The sequence below is a fragment of the Talpa europaea genome (genome assembly GCF_964194135.1).
Source record: "Talpa europaea genome assembly, chromosome: 3".
NCBI classification, from domain to species: Eukaryota; Metazoa; Chordata; class Mammalia; order Eulipotyphla; family Talpidae; genus Talpa; species Talpa europaea.
This window is the reverse complement of record NC_140069.1, coordinates 122,912,606-122,930,890: the sequence shown is the minus strand read 5'-3', so window position 1 is coordinate 122,930,890 and position 18,285 is coordinate 122,912,606.

The window sequence follows — 18,285 nt, the reverse complement described above, 5'->3', positions numbered from 1 at the left end:
CTCCTTGTTGGATGATAACATAAGGCTGCATCCACATGACATAAAGAGATTCAAGATATCTGGACAAGCATCTGGCTGTCTATAATACTGTCTGTCGACTGGGTCATGTTGTTATCAGAGGTCCTTTCAGATTAAATAAATTTGCTGAAAGTTAATGCAAAATGAGTACACAAACCTGTATCATCTAAGTAAGTGATACCAATCCTTTTGGCAAAAAAAGAGTTGTATGGGAAAGTCTTTTAAATGCTAGTGTCCAGGTATCATGAAAACCAAATTAAATCAGTCTCTCTAAAGTTTGGTTGTCAGTATTTTTTTAGAGCTTCCTAAGTGATTCTGAAAGAGCAACTATATTTTTATTTCTTTCTTTATTTATTTTACATCATTGTTCATTTTTAAACAATATTTGTTTCCCCCCACCCCCACAGGTTCCCCATAGAGTTTCCTTCATCAATGCACCTGTGCACCATCACCTCAGTCCCCTGTGCTCCTCCCTCCCTCCCTCAGATCCCTCTCCCACTTCCTCCCCTGCAGGATGTCTCTGATTTATAATTGTCTGTTTTTGTTTTGTTGTGTTTTGTACTGTTATTATTTTTTTACACTGATGTCTTATTTGGTTCCCCTACATTCCTAAGAGCAACTATATTTTTAAGAACCACTGTCTTCAAGCTTTTGAGACTGGCAAGTATGCTTGAATCTGGTAAGATTTCAAGCAAATATCAGTTTTTCCTAAATGTGAAAAAAAGACAGGGCATTTTGAGTAGCTTAGAGATTGAATTAAAAATATGTGTTATAAGAGATATTAATACCAAACAGCAAAAGTAATGGGATTGTAGATGAGTCCTGTGAAACTGTGAAAACACAAAATTAAACTCAATTCAGCAAATGATTATTTGAATAACTATTGTGCAGTAGGTTCTAACTTGGTTGAATGATAAATATGTAAATAAGGTAATCTCACTAGATAGGATTACTTGACAAGGATAGTGACTAACATTTACATGTACCTCCTGAGCAGGAGATGAAATGAGCAAATGGTAAGGAAAACACTTTGGAAGTAAGAATCATTAGCTCTTAAATGAAAAACACTGAAAACTGACTTTCCTGTAGTGGAATACTTAAAAATTAAGTAGGGCTTCCCCAGTGACACAGTGGGTTGAGCACAGCGCTGTGAAGCTGTCTGCAACTTCTGTAGCGCAGGTTCGATTCCCAGCCAACCAGGGAGAAACCCACATGGCATGGCAGACCTCGCCTGTCTCACCCACTGCTCCCCTCAGCAGTGCTTTTGGTCTGTCTGCCTGTTCTGCTCCCTGCTCTGTCTCTGATGAATTCTCTCACCCTCCTGTGCCTCTGACCTGTATCCCAGCTCTTGTATAAATAAAAATAAATCTTTAAAAAAAATAAAAAAATAAAAATTAAGTATACTCACATCTGTCTGATGGAGCCAATGCATTACAGTTTTAACATCCTATGATTTAAATGTGGTTTCTGTTTGTGAGTTTCTCTGTTTTCTCCAGATCCACCTCTTCATTTCAGCATCCTCAGTACATTTTAGTCTTAACCAGAGCTAATGGGATTTTTTGTTTCATACTTTTTGTGTTTACCAAGAAGAATGTACAGTATATGATAAAATAATATTTTAAAAAGTGCTTGAAGAACCTAACCTATGGTTTATTTCACCTATAAATTACTTTCTTTCATAAGTATCATTAATGAAATCTTAATTGCAATCGAAGTACTTTTTCTTTCCTTTCTTTAAGGAGTTCAAAGTATCTTATAGATGAAATAGGTTCTATGATGTTCTCATAGAAAGGATTATAGATATTTCATTTCATCTAATTATGTGCTCTCTTCTCACTATTCACTCATTAAAAAATACTGAACTACTAATGCCTACCAGAAACTGTAAAAGGTGTTAAAAATATCATCATGAAATAAATATTTTAGTAAGAAGAAAAAGATTATAAATACATATATAAATGACATCAATTGGAAATAAATCCAATGATTAAACAGAGGACAGGGATTGAAAGTCAGGAGTTGTTATTTTAATTCAGATGAACAAAGAAGGCCTCAATGAAATTGTGACTTTTGGGCATAATGCTGAAAAAAAGTGAGAAGGCAACCAAATACACTTCTGCCAGATATTTCAGAAGATATCTAGAAGAAACAGTAAGTTTCTGAGGCAGTGGAATGGCTGGGGTATTGGAGAAAACGTGAAGTAAAAAGGCTGGAGAGATATAAGCAAGGCTAGAAGATGTGTGTGGTGGATGGAGTCAGATGATTCTCTTCTCAAACTTATTACTTGTGATAAAAATCAGTTTTCTCTCCTAAACTCTGCTCTCCCCTATAATTAGGTATTTGAGATAAATGTAGAGTTTCTAATGTTAATTTGATAGAATCTGAATAGAGGGGGAATTCCTGGGTAAGTCAAGAACCTGACAAGAAACAAGTCACTCTCAAGTAGGATTGCTAAAACAATTTAAGTACAGGAATATTTATAGAGGAATGGCCATTCAGCAGATAGTAAGAGTAGGAAAACATTTCCTGGACAGTGAGTGGAGGAAATGATGCTACAAAGTATAGGAGAGGCGGCAGTTGAGCAAGGGAAGTTGCTCACCAGGAGCTGTCGTGGTGGATTAGGCAGCCTCTACCAGATTAGAGACCCAGAGAAGAGGGAGTAGGTAAATTAATGCCCAGCCTCTCTGAATTCCCTCTCTCCTTTCTTCTCTCAGTGTCTCCCATTGGCCCAATTCACCTAGAAACCAGAATACAAAGATATTTAGTAAGTTACCTTACAGAATAAAACATCTCAGGCACAGAAAGGAGTAAAAAGTGAATTTGGGATAAGAGAGGCAAACAGAGGGAAAAACAGCCCACACTATAACTGTATTTCATTTTTATTTTATTGACTTTTAGTCCAGAAGCAATTATAGCAACAATGGTTAACAAGAATCAAACATGTAAGTATGTTAAAACTTGTAAGGAGTCCATAAGATAATCTTCTGTTCATTAAAAATTGAAATGCCTGAAAGAACATGGAGAGATCTGGAGTACATTACAAGTGAAATAAATCAGAAGAAGAAAAACAAATACTAGATGGCTTCACTCATGTGGAATATAGGGGGGGGGGATGGATCAGAAAACACTTGCTAATAAAAAAGACCCAATGGTTTTACTCCTCCCCCCCTCTAAAATATAACTTTAAAGTTACAAGGAAACAAAGATTATCACTACACCTCTCACTTTACTAAGATCATTTTACTGAGAAGACCCTGAGGCTAGCAGAGATTGAGTATCTGGCTTCTATAGGGCAAAGCTAATTACTAATCAAGTCAATTTTAGGTTAGCCTTCCTAGAAGCAGAGCCTGAGACAAAAATTCTGGATCATGGAATTTATTGAGGACATGCTCTCAGGAGACACCTGTAACTGAATGAGGAATGCAAGGAAGGGAAAAGAGCCAGAAAAGGATGTGACACAGGTAAGTCTAGGCTGGACCTGATCCATGAGGATGCTGGAGCATAGCATACTACGGAATTGATCCCAACTCAGGCAAACAGCTGGATTTTTTTACACATTGGTTGTTGGAGGTGGGAGATGGGAAGGTGGAAGACTGGAAGGTGGGAGGTGGGGGTAACTTCTAGAATGAGGCAGTTCTCAGGACCTGCTATGAGTCATTTGCAGTCAATCCTGAAATTGAGGGATAGTGCACCAGACCAATATCTTCCACTGAACCAAATAGCATCTTCCATGGAACCAAGATATGAAGTCAGGTTCAGACTCCTATATTACCTTCTTTTCAGTAGGTCACTTTTTTCAGATCTTCCCTTTTTCTCTCCTACTCAAGATACCAAAACATAACCTTTCATGATTTCTTTCATCTTATCCTAAAAATAAGCAAAGACAATAAACTACCAAATTAATTTTCCCCTCCTGCCCTTTTTTACCTTCCACTGCTTTGTGAGAAGTGGGAAGTGGTGTTCACTTTCTCTAAACGACATCAGGGCACTGTTTGGGCATGCTGCACAACTTTGTGTCCTTGAATAAATATGAATTTTGGTATTGAATCAATAGTAATAAATCTAAAATTCACTTTCTCAGTAGCTAATCTATCACTTCTTTAACAAAAAGCTCCGAACAAAGTATTTAAAGCAAACAAATACACTTAAAAAACAGCACTCTAAAAATGTACAGATAATGAAAATAGGAATCTAGACTACAAGGGAAGATTCAAGTGATCAAACACTTTAAATAATAAAAGTCTGTGAATTCAAGCTGGCAGACCTAAGTAGGTCACCTAATCAGTTGTTTACTGTGCTGTTGGATATGAAGTATGATAAAGTAAGCAGGGAAGAAACTATATGAGTCCCATCTCCATAACAACAGAGAAGAGAACAATTACAAGAGACCCTGGCCAGCCACCTCCACAAAAGCAGTTTTAACCTCAGAGCAATGAGGAGTGACATAGCAAAGTACTGCTGATGTCTGAATAACACAGGGCATTGAGCCAGGTAAAAACTTTCCCTTTCCAAAGGAGTGAAGACTTTAATCTATAGACAGATTTGCTGAACCAGCTAAAACCTTGAAAGGACCAGCTAACTACTGCAAGAATAATGTAAGAAAGTAGATAATTTAAAAGTATTTAAATAGAATAAATACTATATTAAAGATATAGTGTAATATATACTAGTGAGTTTTAAGAGACGGGTGCATTTGCAAAATACAAGTATTATCAAGGATGGATCTTGTCTCAGAGATTGTACAATAAATGACAGCTTTTTACTAAGGTTTAAATAACATTTTGAAATTAGCTTTACTTCCTTTTCTCTATCTTGCTGAACTATGAAAAAATTAAACCTTTAACTCTATTTTTTATGGTTCAATTGGTCTCTCTAGTTTTCCAGCATCTTTAACAAATTTTTCTAAGTAACCTAGACAATTTTCTCATGCTTACTATTTTTTATGGGAAAAGAAGAATTGCTTGGGAGATTTGTTTTACAGAGTTTTTTTTTTTTTTTGTCAGTGAACTAGAAATTTTGTCTTTCAGCAAGAAATCACCCATTGCATGGTATCAAACTAGAAATCAACCATAAAAGAGAAGCAGAAAAAGTCTCTATGTGTGGAGACTAATGAACACACCACTGAATGACTATAGGGCAAATGAGGAAATCAAAGAACAAATTTAAAAATAGCTGGAGAAAAATGAAAATGAGGACACAACCTTCCAGAAACTATGGGACATAACAAAAGCTTTACCAAGTGGAAAATGTTTAGCAATACAGGCCCAAGTCAAGAAACAAGAATGAGCTCAAATAAAGCAATCACTTTAAGTAACTAAAAAAAGTAAAAGAAAGAAAAAGAAACAAACAAGGGCAGTGGAAGGAAGTAAATTATAAAATTTAGAGCAGAAATAAATGAATAGAAATTTTTAAAAAATCTTAAGAGTAATGAAACCAAAAATTGGTTCTTTGGAAATAATCAACAAAATAAAAAAATTTGTATCTAGATGTACAAAGAAAAAAGGGAGAAAATTCAAATAAATAGAATAAGAAACAAAAAGGGAGTTACAATAGATATCTCAGAAAGAGGATCTTAAGAGGTTACTATCAAGATTTTTTTTGCTGGTAGTTGTATAGCCTACAAGAGATGGACAGATTCTTAGAAATATGCAACTATCTGAGCCTGAATCAGGAAGAAATAGAAAACCTGAACAGACAAATTACAAGCAAGGAAATTTAAGCAGTAATCAAAGGTTTACCAAGAAACAAAGGTCCGGAACTAGATGGTTTCAGTAGTGAGTTCTACCAAGCCTTCACAGATAAGTAAATATCTATCCTTTTCAACACATATTAAGTCAAAAATCACCACCATACCAAAATCAAACAAAGACACCACCTGAAAAAGAATATAATTGACCAATTTCCCCAATGAACATAGATAAAAAAAAGTCTAAACAAAATCTTAACAAACCAACTTCAACACACACCATGACCAAATGGGATTTATTCCAGACTCACAAGGATGATTCAACTCTGAAAATAAATCAACATAATTCACCACATCTCAAAAGGAAAGATAAAAATCATATCATCATATCAATGGATCGTGAGAAAAGTATTTGATAAGATTCAGCATCCATTTATTATAAAAACCCTCAATGAACTGGGGATAGATGGAACATACCTCAACAAAATATAGGTCATATGTGACAAACTCACAGTCAGTATTCTCAATGGAAAAAAAACAAAAGGCTTTTCAACTAAGACCTGGTACAAGAAAAGGATGCCCACTTTCACCGCTACTATTCAATACAGTATTGGAAGTCCTAGCTAGAGCAATCAGGCAAAAGAACCCAAACTGGAAAAGAAGTAAAGCAATCATTACTTGCAGAAAACATGATAATATACATAGAAAACACTATAGATGACACAAAAAAGCTTATGGAAAGAATAGATCAGTTCAGCAAAGTGACAGCTTACAAAATCAATATACAAAGCCAGTTGCCTTCCTATATGTAAACAGTGAGCTAGAAGAGGAAAAAATCAAGAAAACAATCCTACTTAAAATGACATCAAAAAGAATTAAACACTGGGGATAAACTTAACAAAGAACATTCTTAGTGGGAATATAGACTGATCTAGACCATATGGAAAACAGTATGGAGGTTTCTCAAAATAATAAAAATGAATCTACCATTTAGCCCAGCAATTCCACTCTTAGGTATTATCTGACAAATACAAAAATACTAATTTGAAGGAATATATGCTCTCCTGTGTTCATTACAGCACTGTTTACAATAGTCAAGCTATGGAAATAACCCTAAGTACCCAAAGACAGATGAGTGAATTAGGAAGATAAGTTGTATATATACACAATGAAATACTACTCAACTATAAAAAATGACAGACTCATGTGCTTCAGCATGAATAGAACTGCAGGGGATTATGCTAAGCAAAGGAAATTGAAGGAAGAAAGGCAAATACAAGATACAAGATGGTGTCACTTATATGAAGAATATGGAGAAGCAAAATAAATGGTCATATAAAGCCAAGCCAATAACAAACCCAAGAAATACGACTGTAGAACTGAGGCTACCAGAGGGGAATGGGGAGGCTGGAAAGTAAAGTGGGGAGATTGCACATGGACTATGGTGGAGGACTACAAGTGGGTGTTGTATGGTGAGTATATACCTGGAGGATGTGATCCTATGCCTCTAAATCATAAACAATACTGTACACCAATATTGCCTCAATAAAAACATATAGAAAGTATGTTAAAATGCTGAGTTAAGGACCTCCCCTGGTGGCACAGCGGTTGAGCGCTGGGCTGCGAAGCTGCCCGAAGCCTCTGCAGCACCAGTTAGATCCCCAGCCGCCAGCGAGGGTCCCACAAGGTGCAACAGACCTCTCCCGCCACGCCTGCTGCTCCCCTCAGTAGTGTATTTTGTCGGTCTGCCTGTTCTGTTCCCCGCTCTGGCTCTGGTGAATTCTGTCACCCTCCAGCGCTTCTGACTGTACCCAGTGCTTATATAAATAAATAAATCTTTTTTAAAAAATGCTGAGTTAAGTAAAACAAACAAACAAAATATCTTGGTGCAACAGACCTTTAGTGTTAGATGTGATTACCTTGAGTGAATCATTTTAGAGATGCAGATAAAAGACCTAAATTCCTTATCTGGTCCTTCAGAGCAGAAGAATGACCACAGGACAAATTTTAGAATCCATAGTAAATAGAAGAAATTCTGAGCCAAAAATGGCCACAAAAATTTAGGTCCCAGAAATTCTCAGAAACATAGGAAAGACATTAAATTTAACCTTTAACTTTTCTTAACTTCAAAGGACAGGAAAACCTCAGCTACCACTTTGGTCATGCAGCTAGCTCATCACTAGCAATAGTGTGACCAGATAAGCAGCTGACAGCCCAATGAGACAGAGACATTTGGCCATGCTGCAAACAATTTAACTGCATACAGATGACAACAAGAATTTCCCTGTGGTCAAATCTTGAATTATCTTCTCACTGTATGTCACTCAGAATATTTTCCAGAAGGTGTTTTGTTCCCAGAGAATAAAAGATTCAATAACATCATGTATACTATGACTACCAAGGAAAATCTAGGGTGGCTAGTCTCACATGACATGTAGTTTTCTTTGTAAATAGTAAAGAGATGCCTCAGATATGAAGATAAGTGAGATCATCCACCATGTATCTTTTATATATCAAGTTACAATTTTTTTTGGAAGAAGCCATGTGGACCTGTTATAACTGGAATTTAAACAGAACTGCAGGGAAATCATTATCTTAAGGTGAATTTTTTAGGAGGGAAATTGCAGTTTGACAGGGAGGTAAGGTGGTTTATGAGTCTAGAGTCATAGAAAAGTTCTATCCAGAACAAATGAAGGGTTTAGCTGCCAATTCAATTATGTGCTTGATGTTACTAATTCTAGCAAGTTACGAATAAAAATTGAGCACTTATGCATACCAATCTGGAGAAAGAAGCCTTTAAATTACCCTTCAGACTGTGAGTTTAATTGAACCTCTCCCATTTATTTCAGTCTAATGACAGTAGGTTTGCTGGATGATGTCACCATTCTTTGAAAGCTGTTTTATTTATCCTAATAGCACAGCACCTGCATTCTTCATCGCCGGAGAGCATTCCCAATAACAAATAATGCTTGACTATAAAAATTGGAATGCACCAGAGTTCTAGTTGAAGGCCACCCTCAATGACATACTGGCAGGATATAAGAGGAGAGTGCATATTTTATGCTCACACAACTTCTTGAGGAAATAGACTTATGATTGTGGTTATGTTCATTTATTTATCAAGTACCAAGAAAAACACTTGACAGAGCAAAACATGGAAGTTCCAAACAATATGCCTGTCTCATAGATGAAGTTCCTACAGGAAAAGGATGCTTCTCTGAATCCTCAGAACAGATATATGCCATTTTTTATAAGTTGAATATTATGTGAAGTTGTTATATTTTTTGGCGCATAAAGCTCTTCCCCATTGAAATCAATGACTATCTTTATAAATCCAATATAAATCGAGTATATTTTTGCTCTTCAGAGAGTTTGCTTCCTGTGAAATCTTCCTCAGTCACAAAAACAATATTGTTTATCCACTCCCAACTTTTCAGAAAGTTACATTTCCATCAGGTATAATTGCCTTCTATTAAAATTATCTGTTCGAATGTGGCTAAGACTTTCTCACTTGAGCTATCTCTGTACTGGCTGAAACATGCTCTGACACAGTTATGTCAATTCTATCAGAATTATTTAAAGAAACACAGACAGAGTACTGTTCTTAGCTCTTATAAAAATTAACTCATTTCAGCTCTTTTCAGCCTTTTGAGTCTATCATTACCCTTACCTTATAGATGACAAAACCTAAATACACAGTCACTGCTAAAAATTTACCATAAATTTGCTTGAAATAAGACTCAAGAAGTCTTGTTTCCAAAGTTCATATACTATGCTCTTTATGAGTTTCTTCTTCACAACGAATGATACACTATTCTTTAATTTCAAAATTCTGTTTTCTCACAAAGATCCCTTTCTCTTATTTTTTAACTTTTCCTTTCCTTCTACCATCAGATCTAATAGCTAACTATTGCCTGTTAAGGGATATAGTGTGTAAAATTATCACACATATGTAACCATGGTCACGCCTCCATTGCTCACCTGCTGCCCAGGAGCCCTGACAGACTGCAGGACTCCCTCTGACATTCTGTCTTTTCTGCATGTGTAATTCAAATTGTGCCTCATCAAAATTGCAGGTTACTGCATACCAGGAACCCAGGTCACTTTATAATAGTCAAAAACAAGAATGTTAAATCCATAAGTGCTAAAATTTTATTAGAGTGGGCTTGTGGAAGTTTTTATTTTCTTAAACGTTTGTAGGCCATCCCCACCCAAAATGCACATACTAACATTTTCCTTTGTATTACTCCAATATGGAAGAATAATTCAAGTGGGTGTTTCATCTTTGGAAAATAATACTTGCAACCTCTTCCCAGGTAAATGTAAAGTACGTGTTTCCAAGAAAACTCATTGATCTACTTTTGTCTATATTTCTATCTTCGCTCTTCCCTTCACACTGTCTTGTTTGTTTTTGTTTGTGTACAATATTTGTATTTGTCTTAACTCATACTAAGCATTCATGTAATCATAACAATAAATATAATCTGGTAATTTTCCCAATCAAAAATTAATTAATTTCAGAGTTAGGATTTTAGATTAAAATTTCAGGAATCAAACTTCAAAAATAAAGTGTTTATTTAAAAGCTTCATGTGGATTAATGATTTACACAGAGAAAATCTAAGAAAATTGTGTAGGGGAAGTGATCTCCTATGTTATCAAGAGAGAATTTTTCTTTACTAACTTTTCTATTTTCAATTATTCTTTAACTTCTCATTAAGATATTTTATACAGGACCTCCCTGGTGGTGCAGGAGGGAGCCACACTGTGAAGCTGTCCACAGCCTCTGCAGCACGGATTAGATCCAGGCTAGCCAGGGAGCAACCCAGCAGACCTCTTCTGTCTCGCCTGCTGCTCCCCTCAGCAGTGTATTTCGGTCAGTCTGCCTGTTCTGTTCCCTGCTCTGTCTCTGGTGAATCCTCTCACCCTCTCGCATATCTGGCCTGTACCCCAGTTCTTGTATAAATAAATAAAAATAATTAACAAAAAAGAAAAAAGAAATCACTTCTAAAAAAAGATATTTTATACCCAGAGGCACATGTTTTAGATAATATTTTACAGATCAGTTTGTCTTATTTTATATTTGCACTATAGTTAGATTGTTTAGGTCATTACTACACTGTACATTGTTTACCTAGAGCATTGCAAGTAACTTGAGTATTTAATTTTCCCCCTTCTTTATTCTAAGGCAGTGAGGTGAATAAGTGTTACAATTTAACATCCAGCAAGGCAGAAAGCTCCTAGTATGTAAATCATACTATTGAAAAATGTAGGTTATTAGGTCCCAGTTGTGAAAAATCTGATTCAGGAAATTTATTCTGGGACCAGAAATCAGCACTTTGATAACCTCTACAATGATTCTGACGTTGTTGATTAATGGAACACACTTTGAAACACACTTTCAGTGTTTAGTGCTGTCTCCTCTATATTCTCCTAAAGAAGTTTCAATGCATGGTATGTCAATTAACATGTAAATTAAGTGACACCGGGAGTAAGAAAAGAACAAATTTACTTAATTTGAAATTATCTTTTCCCAGTGATCAAGAAATAACTGCATCTGTACATTACTCATCTCTTCCTGATTTCTGAAGGTAAAGGAGTCAGGGTAAAAAAGTTGGTATATTTTGAGACCACCTTTTACATGTTTTATGTGATTCTTGCATTTTGAAAATTTAAGTTTTGTTAAACAAATAGAAAAGTTATGTTTGGTTTATAAATAATTTCTTGAAAACCTGACATATTGTATCTGTAATTCACTGCCTAAAACAGACATACTTGAGAACGTTCTGATCCCTACCTCCCCAATTTTCACAGTACATATCTAACCCTAGCTCCAGAGGACTGAACACCTATGACACAAATCTCCAAATGAAGGTTTAATAGAAATTTAATTTAACCTACTGATGGCACTCATAATCTACAGCAGTTAATGGACAGCAGTGACCCATGATAACAAATGGCAAGTGTAAGGGAAGGATTAGGAAAGAAATAAGATGGTTCATCTCTGTTCAGTGATTCAATCTGTACTCTTCTTAACGCTGAATTAGCTTTTCTGCCTCAGTTCCTCTATTTCCTTAACACATAGCTATTTTCCTACAGTTCTTACTGGATTAGAATTCAAAAATAATAAGATAAAATGTTTATTTTAAAAATGCTATGCATAAATGTATTTTCACTTGATCACTTCAATCATTAAAAAAATAAGTAAGTTCACAATTTATTAATTGCTTTTAAAAAATTTTATGTCCTTTACCTAGAAATCTTTGCATAATAAAAGTACATGAAATCATTGAAAAAATTTATCAACAACAAATAGCATTACTAAGATAAAAGCAAAAACCAAACACCTGTCAGGACCATAGGCCCAGGACAATCTAATTGGACAAGTATTCCTGGAACTAATGACCTGATGTTCTGTTGATTGCTGCCCAGCATAACAGGTCTCCATTTAAAACACTTGGTTAAAGAATCTTACCAAAACATTTGGTAACTTTTTAATCCTTTGTAATTGCTGGATATTATATAAATAAATGGATATATTTTTAATCACAAAATATAGATTTTATGATCTATATTATATTTGTTCTCTATAGTGTACATAATATTATGATCTCACCACTGAAGATCATAAAGGAAGCTAGGAATTTATGGGTGGATCAAAGGAAATCTGTCACTGTTGCTGGATCAGCAATTGGAAACTCAAGTCGTGACAGCGATAAGTCAGTAAGGTCATTGTTGTCTCAAAGGATAATACAGTGCTAAGAGCTCTCTCTCATGGTCATTGAGTGTGATTCATTCATCTTTTGACATTAACTAGCTCTGAGGCCTTGGATGATTCACTTAATTTCTCTATATGAAAATAAGAAAAACTTGGGTAACTGTGTGAAAGTATGTTCAAATACTATAAAATTGTCTCCATCTTTATGGAAAAAAGTAGTATTTTATTACTGTCTTTCTATTAAAAATTGCCAGGAATCTTGGAAAAGAAATGAAAAATGTGAATAGTGAGGAACTTGTAAAGAAAGAAAATTTAGCAAAATCATAATATAGAAATCTTGTAAAATTCTACTTTAAAGTTTATTAGATTTCCACTGAGCCCCAGAAGCCTTCAACTATAGAAATAATACATGCCTTGCCTACTACATGCTAGACACTTTTCTAATTGTAGACATTTAACAAAATATAGGTCTCAACTCTTGAGGAGGTTATTTGTATTTCTATTTTGCCTAGAACCTAACACTGGGCTAGAAGTGTGACTTCAAGGCTAACAAGACTATCATTTTTTTTTTAAGTTCCTGATTATTCTTGCTGGTGTTTCATAATGAATGCACAGTAGAATTTTATTTTCTATGCTAAGATATCAATATCTAGGGAAAAAATTACTCTTAGGATTTAGCATTTGAGAGTTTCTAATTCTTCCTGAGAGGTCTCTACAGCAGCCCTTTCTCGAAAGTTCTAGTAAAATATGGGGGAGCAGTGATCAAAATGAGGAGTCAATGAGAATTCCAAATTGAGGAGAAAGAATATATAGTGCTTACCACTTGCAGTGAGAACAGAAAGTGGTATGATCAGGGGAGCAGATGTATAAAGGGATAAGAAATGAGGCTCAATAAGCAATTCCCTACCTTAAAAAGTTTCCTAAGGACACCTGGCTACATGCTATAAACAGAATAGACCCCTATGTATATCTCTTGAACTTACATTTCTCAGTTTTGTGCCATTCCAAGTTTTCTCTGTTAAGAAGAAAAATGCAATAGGGGTAGTAGAAGTAAACTACAACTTTTAATTATACTAGAAGAGAAGATTATTCTCTAATGGGCATAACATTAAATATCATATTAATTTATTCAGCATGTATTTATCAATTGTTTACATATAAGTTGGGAATACAAATGTGAAAATAAATATACTTCATGTAAATAAAATGGAGATGAGTACCAAGGAGAAAAACATAGAAGGATAAAGGGGGTTCAGGAAAATTGAGCATGGTTGTTGATGAAGTTACTGTATATGGTATAAACAGAGAAAGTTGAAAAATAAATTGATATTGGAGGAGAGCAGAGACTCCAATCTCACTGTTGTGACCTCTCCACATTCAAACTTTCTTTTTTTTTTATAGAGGCATGTTTTATTTATTTATTTATTTGTTTGTTTGTTTGTTTGTTTTGGTTATACATGCACTGGGTGTAGTCAGAAGTGCGGGAGGGTGAGAGAATTCACCAGAGCCAGAGCGAGGAGCAGAACAGGCAGAAGGACCGAAGTACAGTGCTGAGGGGAGCAGCGGGCGGCAGGAGAGGTCTGCGCGCCATGTGGGACCCTCCTCTGGTGGCCGGGGAGCAGCCAGGGATCGAACCAGCGCTGCAGAGGCTGTGGGCAGCTTCGCAACCCAGCGCTCAACCGCTGCGCCACCGGGGAGGCCCCACATTCAAACATTTTTGTTTTTTTTCTTTAGAGTCTCAAAAGACTAATAGTCTGTTTCTATACGCACCAAAGCAAACATAGATTAAAATATGAATGTTATCAATTGTTTAGTGCTAATAACCTGTGCCAAAATGAACTGATAAATGATTACATATTTAAAAGAAAAAAAGCCCAAGTTAAAAAAAAAAAAAAGAGTAACAGAGCCACCCTGGTGGTGCAGGGGTTAAAGGCAGCACTACCAAGCTACTGCCAGCCACTACAGCATGAGTCCGATCCCCAGGCCACCAGGGAGCAACCCAAATGGTGGAGCAGACCTCTCCTGCCTCACCCACAGCTCCTAGCAGTGTATTTCAGTACATCTGCCTGTTCTGCTCTCCACTCTCTCTGGTGAATCCTCTCACTCCCTGCACCTCTGGCTTATATCCCAGTTTTTGTATTCATAAATAAATAAATCTTTTTTAAAAAAGAGTAATAAAGAATCCATTTATAGAGTCAATGAGTTCATAATTCAAGATACTTAAAATACTTAGAGTGATATAAGAAATTTAGTTCTGGTATAGATAGATACAGCTACACACATTCTCACTCTCTCTCTCTCTCTCTACATATATATGGAGAGAGAGAGAGAGAGAGAGAGAGAGAGAGAGAGAGAAAGAGAGCACTCTATATATCCATGATCTAACTCAAGCTAGAAACCCCCACAGACAAATATTCATATATCCACATACATGTACACACACACATACTAGCTTTCTCAGTAAGCATGAAATGGCAGGGGTAAAAAATATGTTCTGCTTTAGACTAAACAGTAAGATGCACATAAACTTAAAAGTCCTGATGAAACCTGAAATTTGAGCTTTTATTTAATATTCATGATACTTGTTTTTTTCCTAAGCCTATTAGCTTACTTCTCCATAATACATCAGTTCAAAATGACAACTACAAAAGTGTTTCTTGCCAGTTTGTTCCCTCTAAAATTCTCACTTCTTATCCCATCTGGCTTTGCAAATACATAAAATATCTGTGTTGCATCATATTATTTAAAGCAGCTTCCAACAACATTCACTGATTTCAAGCATGGCTTAACTGTTCCAACATCTGATACAAATGGCTTCTTTAATTCTCCTTAGATCAAGTGACCCATCTTTGGGTCTAACGTTGCTTATCATCATCTGTGTAGCAGTCTGCTCTACTTTTCTTCCGTCTGTTCAGGCTTAGGCAAGCTTAATGTTGAGCAATTGCATTCCTGACTATTGCCAAGACAGGTTTTATTTTATGTAATTTTACACAGCCAGAACTGCTCCCCTGATAGTAGTAGGCACCCTACTAGATCCAAGCTCATCAAGCTCACTGATAATAACAGTGGAAGAAATACAGTGAAGAATCTCTTAAGTGCTGACATTAGGAAACAAACAAGCAAACCCTCAGGGCAAATGTTTCCGCCAGTTTTTCATCCAGAACTGGGTGGTCAATTCAGAAAGAGTAGAAATATAGTCTGACTCTACTATCATTTTAATTCGGTGAAATTTAAAATGCTACTAGGAAGATGATGCAAGTGCCATATAGAGCCATGTTTGATATGAAAATGTAATATGAAAATGTAATGTTTTTCAGGAAGACATACAAATATCTTAATGAATATCAATTTAAGGTGAGTTTGTATCCTTTTTTTTGACAAAGCATAGAAATGACTGCTCACTTTTGCACTATACTTTGCAGCTTTCAAAATGATTTGATAATATGTATGCATCCAAAGAATTTGGGAATAATGTATTTTAAGGATTTAGCAATGACTAACATTCTCCTTCTTTTATTCCTTGTAATAAGATGAGGTAAGAAGTCTTGCTCTCAAGAAAAAATGTGTTGTTGTCATTTGTGAAATACTTTTTCCCTTTGTCTACATCACACATGAAAATAATGATGCCACAGATGACATTTGTTTTATATCTTGTTTTACATTTTACAATTAAAATATGATTCACAAAATAAAAAAAAAGTTATACATTCATAAAAGTGTTATATGATACTTTAACGACTTAAAACTTTTTGGGAGACCAAGAAAAACAGTATTTTCATGGACACAAATTCACATTCTTAGGGTAAAAGCTCATATAATTGGAAGGGAGCACAAAGAAACACAAACAAGAAAAACATTTTGGAAAACAAGAAAAACATTCTTCTTGTGGAAGAAAATGTCCCAGCAGTGTGTGGTCTAACCCATTTGGCCTATTTTATGGACAGGAAGTAAGCTAAAATGGGCCCAACCAATACAGTGTTTATTAACAGTGAATACTTCATCTCTATACCAAAAGCAGAAAAAAACAATCTGCCTATTATTCTTTGCCATGCCTTTACAAAGGAATAAAAGTAAAGTACTCACCAATCCTGTAAAGAAATGATATGAGAGATAAATAATATAGACCACAAAGTTAATGGGGGAACTGGCAATGAAATAGTCTGTTGACATGAAGCAATAGAAGATTACTGTGGGTAATTTTGTTATGCAGCAATCACAGTAGAGTAAGGAAGTGAATATTTCTATTACATTATTAGTCAATGTGGCACAAATGACTAACGTCCAACAAAATTTTATGCTACCCTTCTTTATCTGCTATGTGCTATTGATTCATTCAGAACTATTTCCCAGACTCCCCTTGATTTCAAGAACCATATCCTTAATTCTTATCAGTGGATATGGATAGATATAATGTTTGTCCCTTTCATGCGGCAATTTTTAAAAGTTAATGTTAATTCTGCTCTGTCTCTTAGTCTGTTGACCTAAGAGCTCATATGAGATGTCATGCTCACATTATGGAAGACTCCTGGATCCTAAAATTAACTTTTTTATAAAATTAAAACTCTAAAGTTAGGACTTAGTGTTACTGCAACTAGCATTACCCCATCTCACACAGTCAGGTATTAGTCCATCATCACATAAAGAAAGATAGAAAGAAGACAATGTTAAAAATTATGCTCCATAAAGTCACAAAATAGAGAGACACAACAAATGAAAGATGAACTTAGATTATTTTAAATTAAATAAACAGAGGGCCTCCCTGGTGGTGCAGGCGGTTGAGCACCACAATGTGAAGCTGTACACAGCCTCTGCAGTGCGGGTTCGATCCCAGCCAGCCAGCAAGAATCCCACATGGCGTGGCAGACCTCTCCTGTCTCACCCACTGCTCCCCTCAGCAGTGTATTTCATCAGTTGCTTGTTCTGTTCCCTGCTCTGTCTCTGGTGAATCCTCTCACTGTCCTGTATATCTGGCCTGTACCCTGGTTCTTGTATAAATAAATAAATCTTTTAAAAAAATTAAATAAACAGAGATTTAAGTTTTATACTTAACATTCCAAGTAGAAGAAAAAAATGAGCCCACAATTATTAGAACTGAAAAACACTTGAAAGAATGTTCTTTCTGAGACAATGTGACATTTTCAAAGGGAATAAAATAATTAAATTAGAAATAACAGCTTCTCATCATTAGGAAAGTTTATAAAGAAAAGAAAGATTAGAGAAGAATTACAAAAGAGAGACTGAACCTATAGCAACTTGCTTGGGTGTCAATCCCTATAGATATTACACCCTATACACATAGACCCCTAAGACTGAAGAAAGGGTGGCAATGAGGAGAGGGCACTCACATTCCTCTTAAAAGAATGAATTTTAATCAAAGAAATTTCTTTATCTGTTAAAATATCAGTTCATTACTGAAGAATTCTTAATTTTACCTATTTTTCCATATGCTCCTTCTCTCTGTATACTTTGGTGCCTTTGGCAGCCATAAAACTTTGCAGAAGTCTCTAGTTAACATTAATGAAGTATGTTTCTATAGAAATACAAGTTGCTTGTCTTATTTTTCTGTATCCCCAAAGTTATTTATTCAAAAAATATTTATGGAACATCTATTATGTGTTAGACTCTAAGCTAGAAGGGTCTATGATGAAGACAGAATGGTAAATAAAACCAATAAGATTTCTGGCCTTCTTGAGAATTCATTCTACAATGGATAAACACAAAAAGAAAAACAAGGAAATACATTGAATTATTTCCATTTATAATAATTTCTATGATACAAAAAGAGGCAGAAATAGAAAACAGCAGTGACATTAAGCAATCGAAGGCTAGTAGGTAAAATAATAAAGACAATTTTTTTTGAAAGGG